This window comes from Apium graveolens, chromosome 9, assembly GCF_009905375.1.
Source record: "Apium graveolens cultivar Ventura chromosome 9, ASM990537v1, whole genome shotgun sequence".
In the NCBI taxonomy this organism is placed as follows: domain Eukaryota; kingdom Viridiplantae; phylum Streptophyta; class Magnoliopsida; order Apiales; family Apiaceae; genus Apium; species Apium graveolens.
Genome location: NC_133655.1, coordinates 207,661,249 through 207,670,359, shown reverse-complemented (window position 1 = coordinate 207,670,359; position 9,111 = coordinate 207,661,249).

Sequence of the window (9,111 nt, the reverse complement as noted above, 5' to 3'; positions counted from 1 at the left end):
TTAATGGATTAACTTGTTCTAAGAATTTTACTTCCCGAGTGTTGGGTAAGTAATCAAAAACTCTTTTATCAAAACAGCAACCTTGTTGCGAATATAAAACACACCACAGAGCCGGATCCCTCAGTTTTTGAGCGAGTATTTAAATCCCCTTCGAAAGGAGGATCTTAAATATAAAAATGAGTTTTGGGATCCGCCCTAACCTTTAAAAATAATTTTGAAGACTCGAAAATATTTTTAAGAATGTTTGGAGTAATGCTGATTTACTAAAATAAATCAGTCCCAATATATTAGAAAATATCTGAATATTATTATTTAAATAATATTCCCATAAAGAATAATCTTTATAAAAATAATTGAAGTAGAAGTTTTAAAACTCATACTTGAAATGAATAATAAATAACCAAAGATATACTTATACGAAAGTACGATCTTTATTTGAATAATCGAAAATAAGTTTGATTATCGAAACATTATTCTTTAATAAAATAAAGAATATTATTTAATAAAATAAGCGGAGTCATAAGTCCTCGAATGAATATTCAAAACAATATTCATTAAATAAAATAAGCGGAGTCATAAGTCCTCGAATTAATATTCAAAATAATATTCATTAAGTGAAATAAAGTTATCGAATAAACCTTATTCGAATAATAGTTTTGAAAACTATTTATATATATATATATAAATATATATATATATATAATATACTCGGGAACATCGTCTCCCGCTTTAGAAAATATGTTCACCTTTGGGTCCCCTTTATTAAGGGTATACGCAATTACTGCTTATCTCTAGCATAGGTATTATGCAACTTATAAGCATTTGAATCAACAATTAGATATCAAGATTATGAAACAGACATGCATATATCCCAAATCAGCATGCTCCAATATATCGCAAAATTTGCTAATAACAATCATGCACTTATCACAAGATAATGCATATACATATATTTACATCACAACAATAGTATAACGGGTAGAAAACTTGCTTGAGTGCTCCCGGATAGACTTAAGCTTAGAGTGGGTCCGATAACCTATGAACAATAACATAAGTCGGAATTAAACCCCGGTCGCTTAAGAAACTAGACTTTAACCAATTGAACCCTAACGTTCGCTTTTGCGCTTAACGATTCACTTAAGTCGCTCGAGTACCCTCGGCTCCACCATTTTTAATAAATTAACCATTAAGAATTTTAAGGCAATTCTTTCGTGAGTACCCTACCAACTGCCTAAACTACATTATATAATTGATTCATACTCCAATTAGTCATTTAAGGGCCTTAACCAAGGTTTCAAAGTAAAGCGAGGGGTAATAGTTCATTCGCGAAACGCCGTTACTTAAAACGGTCGTTTCTCCTAAACCGTACATCGGATTCAAGCGAACCACATATCAAAATGAAGCTTACGACATAATCTAACTAAACACGGAAAAGTCACAGATTCAATAGTTAGCTCTCTGTACCGAAAACTAAGAACAAGCAGTTGTATGAAATTGGGCATTATGGCGGCTATATTTACGCGATTACCAAGTTTTAAACCACTCCAAACAACCACCATTCAACTCACAACCAACAATACAACCAACCCCTCATCCAAACCTTACTACATCAGTCCCCAAACCTCAAGATTTTCCAATTTATACAACCCCACACATGAACTACTATCTATACTTAAGTTTCATTAACTATAAACAATATTTCAACATCCAAATCACTACAAATCCAATCCAAACTCTAAACACACAAGCATCATGCTTCTCATTTACTATAACCATCAAAACCATCTTAATACTCAAATTAAAGTTAGGGTTTGGAGGTGTTATACCTTCCTTGGAGTGATTAGAGTAGCTAGGAAGTCTTACGGAGCCTCCTACAAGCTTGATCTTTCCAAAGAAATCAAGAACACAAAGTTAGGTTTTAAAGTTTCCAAAAGTCAGATTGAAAGAACTGTCAAAAAGAGGGTCTTACCATGCTTATTTGGACGAGACTTGTGAACAAGAGTTGTAGGCCATCTCAATACCTTTCCAAAGAGTTATAGAACATACTATTTGAGTGAGTATTGAAGGAGATATGGTAGTTTGAAGTTGCTGCTCTGGTTTTGGCCGAGAGCTTCTTGTGGAAAAACAAAGTCAACTTCTCAATTTTTGTGTTATGATTTCTTTTGGCTTGGTTGCTTCTCCTGTTTGCTAATTAAATTTACCATGGTAAAAATTACATGGCTCACAATCAACCAACTAACCTTTCTATTTGTCATGCTTATATCACCATGCATATGTCATCTTTCTTATGTCATCTTCTTACACTTGTTTTTCTTCTTATTGGTATGATGACATCATCACACACTAACCTCTTTGATTAACCCCTAATTACTTGGCTAATGACCGCTTATCTGTTATACAGTTCGCTTAACTTTCGTTCTCGTTTATCGTCTGAGGGATCATACCCGGGATCTCATTACTTAGGTTCCCTTAAACTTTTCTCAATATTTTATATTCCTTTTATGATCCTCTCTAAAAATCCTTGAATTTAAATCCTTTTTATCATGTTACCTTATACTCAATTCTTTCGGTATTTGGTAGATTTTTGGGAAAAATCAAAGTGTTCGAATTTGGATTCTCACGATCTTTACATACACTTATTTACTTTATGGAATACTAATACGATCTTAGAATTTCCATAACAGTACTCCTATATAGTGTGGTCTGATAATTTTCCTTAATCAGCATCATCAGCAAAAGTTACTATTCATCAGGGTTTCAAAAATTCCAAAAATTGGGGTTATTACAGTCTCCCCTCCTTAAAAGGATTTCGTCCCGGAATCAGATAAAAATGAATAGGGATACTTTCTTAGCATTGCACTTTCTAACTCTCAAGTCAATTTTCCCACATTGTGGTTCTACCACCAACTCTGACTAGTTTGATAACCCTTCTCCTAAGCACTTGTCCCTTTTTGATCTATAACCCTTCATGGTTGCTCCATATAGGTTACGTCTGGTTGCATGTCTATGCGCTCATATGCCCTTATTTGTCTGGCATCCGGATTACACTTCCTTAACATTGATACATGGAACACGTTATGAACTTGCTAAGGTTCGGGGCAAGGCTAGCTCATATGTTAACTTCCCAATACGACTTAATATATCCAAGGGTCCAACAATTCGTGGGCTTAGCTTTCCTTTCTTTCTGAACCACATCCATTATTTCAAAGGGAATACCTATAACATCACTAGGTCCCCTACTTCCTATTCTTTGTCCTTTCGTGTCAAATCAACATACTTCTTATATCCATCTTGGGCTACTACCAGCCGTCCTCTGATTAGATCTATTATATCCTTGGTCCTTTGGACCACTGCTGGTCCGAGCATCTTGCGCTCTGCAATATCATCCTAACATAAGGGAGATCGACATTGTCTTCCCTCAAGGATCTCATAAGGCGATATCCCGATACTGACATACGAGCTATTGTCGTAAGAAAACTCAATTCATGCTAAGTGACCATTCCAAATTCTTTCAAGTCTATTGCACAGACTCTCATCATAGCTTCTAGCATTATAGCTTTTGCTTCTCAATACCCATTCTTTTCCAGTTCGTAGTCGTTACTATCTTCCGTACATATACTATACTGGTTACACTTTTGCTCGTTAGCGTTCTATAACCTTTTAATAACCACGTCAACCTTAGTATCACGAACATGTTAGAATCAGAATACCACCGTACTGATACTACTTCCTTTCTAGCTGCTTCTATCTTCGAAAGCTTGATCCATCATATAGAAGTAAAGGAATTTGTTGAGAGATCACTATGATCATGAACACTTGTTCTATTGCATAGTTAGTACAGAAGGTGGCCAGCCTTTAGTACTTGACAAGCAATTAAACAACATGTGGTATCCTACTAGGCTTCTATCACACAGATAGATAGTCATTCGGCAATACCTCCCCTTCTGGAAGGATTGTTCTTCTCAGCTTATATGAAATGAAAAGGAGAGAAAAGAACGAATTGAAGAGAATTGTATATATATAAAATATACTGCCACAAAATATCTGGCTTGGAATCTACCTCTGAACTACAGAGGTTTGTCATAGGAAAACAAAACATATACGTATATATATCAACATCAAGTATTATAGCATCATATTTCACGTGTCTGAATATTTACTATTCCGTCCATCATTCTATGGACCCATGCTCTTGCTCGAGCTTATAAACAATCACCTTTGAAACTCCCTCGATATCGCAAATCGAATCTGGGATTTCATTCTAGATGTCATCGTTACTAGAATTCGATGCTTGCACCGCAACCTTCCTCGTATAGTAATACGACTCTCTATTGATAAGAAGGAATAGGTATTCAATAGGTAGATAATCTACTTAATTAGTCTATTCAATGATAACTTATACACCACCATGACCCGATTAGTGGTACTCAATCTCAACATCCATTCCAATATAACTCTAACAGTTGTAAGTAATCAGCTCATTACTCGTAGAATTATTCCTGCATTACTATGGTCCACCGTTGACCTACTATAGTCATTTGTTTTCCATGAAGTCTTAATAGCTAACCATACGGAGTCCATTCATATCATATCGAATCCTTCTAAGGAGGTAACATAATCACCATTCATGATTCGTGAAGAACATTCCTGATCCTGACGTACATACATGACATGAAGCAGATAAAATTGCAGAAGAGTTTCAATCAAAGCAACGATAGCAGGCTAATACCATTATTAACCATATTTCTTTACTGGGAGACATGAAGCTCAAAGGTTCATTTAGTCCTTTCGTAACATGCTCCTGGCTTATCTCAAGATAGGACCTTCTAAGATAGAAAGCCCGCTCACGGTGATTACATGAATTAAATCTTTACCAAACTACTATTACGGTTGAGTACCGCACAGTCATCAGAAGGAATGTCAATCTTTCACACCATAATACAACCATCACGGAATTAACCATTATCACTGTATTCCTCTGGCACGAGCGCCGATAATTGTCCTCTTACACTTAAAGTGTTCGCCACCTCTTTGGCCTTTCCTGATAGTAAAATTTCCTTACAATCAATGTCATTTTAACCACCTCCAACTAAATTTTCTACCTCATTTCAATCACTGCTTATGTGAAAATGCTTCTCTTAAGTCCTGGTGAGAAATAAATCACCATTATTCCATAAGTCATTGCCTTAGTCTTTAGATGTGAACATTGCCACGACTGACCCTCGATCATACTTAGGACGTCTCTTATCTTGGGTCCTTCTTGTTTTCACCAATCTTGACCCTCATTGGATCGATCTATACTTTCTTATGGTTCAACACGTGCCCCACCTGGCATTATTATAATTACGTCATATTTCCTTCATCAAAATTTCTATTCTTGAGTACTTTAAATAGTACCTTTCTCCTTGTAAAACCTCTAAGGTTATCCTTAAATCCTTCATCAGGTACACCCTAGGCACATGGCATATCAAGATACCATTTACTAATACCAGAATCATTGTCTATATACTTCTGAAAAATATCTCCACTGATCCTTAAAGGTTGTTGTTACCTTAGTCCTTCGTTCCATACTACCCAACTCATAATGTCCCTATTAAGGGTGAAATGCCAACCTTTATGCATTCCTCTATGGTTCATCTCAAGTTATCGAGGTTCCATCCTTAATTCCACCTTTTTTTAAAAAGGTACTTGCATCCTTCCATAGATAAATCAAGTCATGTATTCCTGATAAGGGTGTCTTATTCAATCATTCCCATCTCGATAGTATATGCCTAATTTCACAATAACATCTGTATTCAAAATGAGGTCAATCAATATGGCCTCCAAAAGATAACAACGGTTATCCGCTTTTCTTGCCTGATTTAGTAATGATAACATGGATGTTTTAGAAGATATTGGTCGTGTTCAACGTGAACTTCTTTTTAATAATTCCTTATTTACTTTTGTTGTTTATCTCAACAGTCATCTCAATGTTGGGATATCTTTCATACCTGGCATCTCCCTTTCTGGGTATCAAGCCACCGGTCTTACACTTCACATTCTTGAAGGTCACTTCCTTCATCCAATTTTCCTAATTTCTTACTTCCTTGTCTCCTCAGTCTATCTGCGTCTCATTATTTATCCTTCGAACTATCTCAAGGTTTCCTCGAATCCTCCCAACTTACAGGGGATAAAATATATGTATCTCTAATGCCTTCAACCATCAATTTTAACTCATGGTAAATCACCCTCATCCTGACGATTACATACGTTTCTATTTCTATTGCTACGAGTCTTTAGGGTTTCCTCGTATCTAACTCCCTTATCATTCCTCCAACTCTATTGCCTTTATATTCCTTTCCACTTCAGTTTCTTTTTTTTTCTACCTCTCTCTTGCAATCATTTCACGAACCCACTAATCATTGACTTCAAACATCACGTCGTTCTGGGATTCTAGTCCTCAGAACAAATCTTGACAACTTCTACAATCTTAGATTCATAATTTATCATACTCGTCCGCCTTTGTTTCGGCTCTAAAGCTTCTACACTATTTCCATAACCTTGGGAAGTACTTTCCCGAAACAATTGACTGAACTTTAATCAGTTTATTATAACCTCTGGCTCCGTGCCTTTCTTGGTCTTTCACCAGCGGGTGGCCTCTCTCTTAGGAGGGTAAGTGACAAAAACAGACTTTTGTGATTCGTCCATCATTTAGAATCTCAAATGATTCCTATATTTCCTTTAGCCAGGCTCTCGCCTCTACTGGGTTTGCTTGTTCCTTAGAACTCTGAGAGCTTAGTGGCTTAAAGGTCCTGAAAGAATTTCCTACCGCACTGTCTCCTCAGGGTGGTGGTTGGGGATAATAGTCTAAGTTCTGTCTAGAAAGGTCCATAAATTATCGTATAGGAGTACCGTCTCGGGTCTCCTTTCCTTACTCGACTTATGTTTCCTTAGTCTGAACATTCCCTCCTCCTCCCCATAATCGGGGTCATCCTACATGTTTTAAATCCTCATTTTCCACTTCATTATGTTATGGATTCCTTCTATCTTGATGGCGACCTCCCTGACTATCACGTTTAGGGTTTGCTCTAAATCTTATTCCTCAAACTAGCTTTAATCTAAAATCTCATCTTTAAGCTCTTGAACATTTGGAACCCAAATTCTGTAGGAATATCTCATTATTCCCTTATCATCTTTCTCGGTATTAATCTCTTATCTATTTGTTGGCTCTCTGCCTTCATTCATCACTTTTTCTGGCACAATATGTTCTTTTCCAATAATTCGGGCTGTCTTGCAATCTCAAACAGCTTTTCGGTACCGGCTCCGGTTACCTTCACTTCTATTTCCATTTTCTCAAAATCTCTTATAAACTCTCCCAAAGACATTATCATCTTGAGTCTCTCCTTTTTACTAAGGGCATCAGCCACCACATTGGCTTTCCCCGAATGATAAAGAATCTCCCAATCATAATTCTTGATTAGCTCTAACCGCCTCCTCTGGCGTATGTTGAGGTCTTTCTGCGTGAAAATGCACTAGAGCACTTATGGCTTGTGTAAATCTCCCACTTCTCTCCATACAAGTAGTGCCTCCAATCTTTAGGGCAAAACTATTGCCACGAGCACAAGCTCATGGGTGGGGATATCGAATTTTATATTCCCTTAATTGTCTTGACACGTACGCGATTACCTTGTTGTGCTGTATAAGAAGCACCCTAATTCCTTATGCGAAGCGTCACTACACATCACAAAATCTCCTTTTCCATCCGTCAACGCCATTATAGGGGCCGTCACCGATCTTTGCTTCAGTTCTTAAAAGCTGTTCTCGCATTTCTCTGTCCATTCGAACTTCTCAGTCTTACGAGTAAGCGCGTTAAAGGGGCTACTATCTTTACGAACTTGAACGAACCTCCGGTAGTAACCGGCCAATCCTACCTCTGGTAGTCGCCCTAACCATAGTCATCAATTCCTCAGTGGTCCTTTATTCATTCTTGTCAGGATCCTCCACGGTATTCTTCTCAGCAACAATTCCTTCTAGGACAACATCCTCAACCGCTACATCCTCAATATGAACATCATCCGGTCCCGCGTTAGGACGCTCTATCGGATCCATAATCTGATCTCCAATAAGTAATAAAACATCATCGCGTTGTTGTTCCTCAACCTCAGGGTTCGGAGTCCCGCTAACATATACGATAACGAACTACGCTTCTATCACGATATTTATAAGGGTTCCCATAAGGGTTTTAACTGTCAGTACTACGTTAGGTAGTCCGACTATGAACTTGGCAAGAGTTCTTATTATCTTAGTGAACTTATTATTTTAACGTCACATCATCTCTGAGGTTTATAACGCTTAGCTCTGATACCATTTCTGTAACACCCCCAAATCCAGGGTCGGGGATCCGGGTTGTCACGAGTTCCATTTCCCTTAATAACACCCAATCTTAATAAACAATCAACTACTCCGTACTGTGACCCCATAATAAACACACACACCACAAGTTATAGTCTCAGAGATGAATATCCAAAAATAACACGAGTCATTTTATTCCACAATTATATGCCATTACACCTTAAAAGGGTTTCTGAATAAATTTACATTTCTTTGCCATTATTACAATTCATAAAGATACATAAGTCTGGTACATCAAAAGTTGAAAGCCTAGCCTATTAATAGTTCCTACCTCAGCTACAGCGACATCAACGCCTATAGGAAACTGCGGAACGTTTCCTATTGGCTCGCGAATTGGGAGCTTCGTCCTGTTCATCTTGTCTATCTGATGTTGTGTGATGAAAGAAGAAAGCAAGGGTGAGCAACAAGCCCACCGAAATAATATGTATAATAATTAACAATATATGAGCATCCTCATAGTACTCATGAAAGTCTTGGTCAAGAAGAAATGAACCAAGTTTGATCTCTTAATGCGACCAAGTCGCAAAATATTTAGTATATATATACTTTTCAGAATTTTTAAATCCTCTTCCATGTATAATATACACAGAGTTCCAGTTTATAACTGTATAAAAATATCGTTGCAAGGTGATCTCATATATCTAACCTTGTCTCAACGTTTTTGTGAAATTTTTTGTCATGCATAAGATAATTATTAACCAGATATAAGTTGAAAAAATG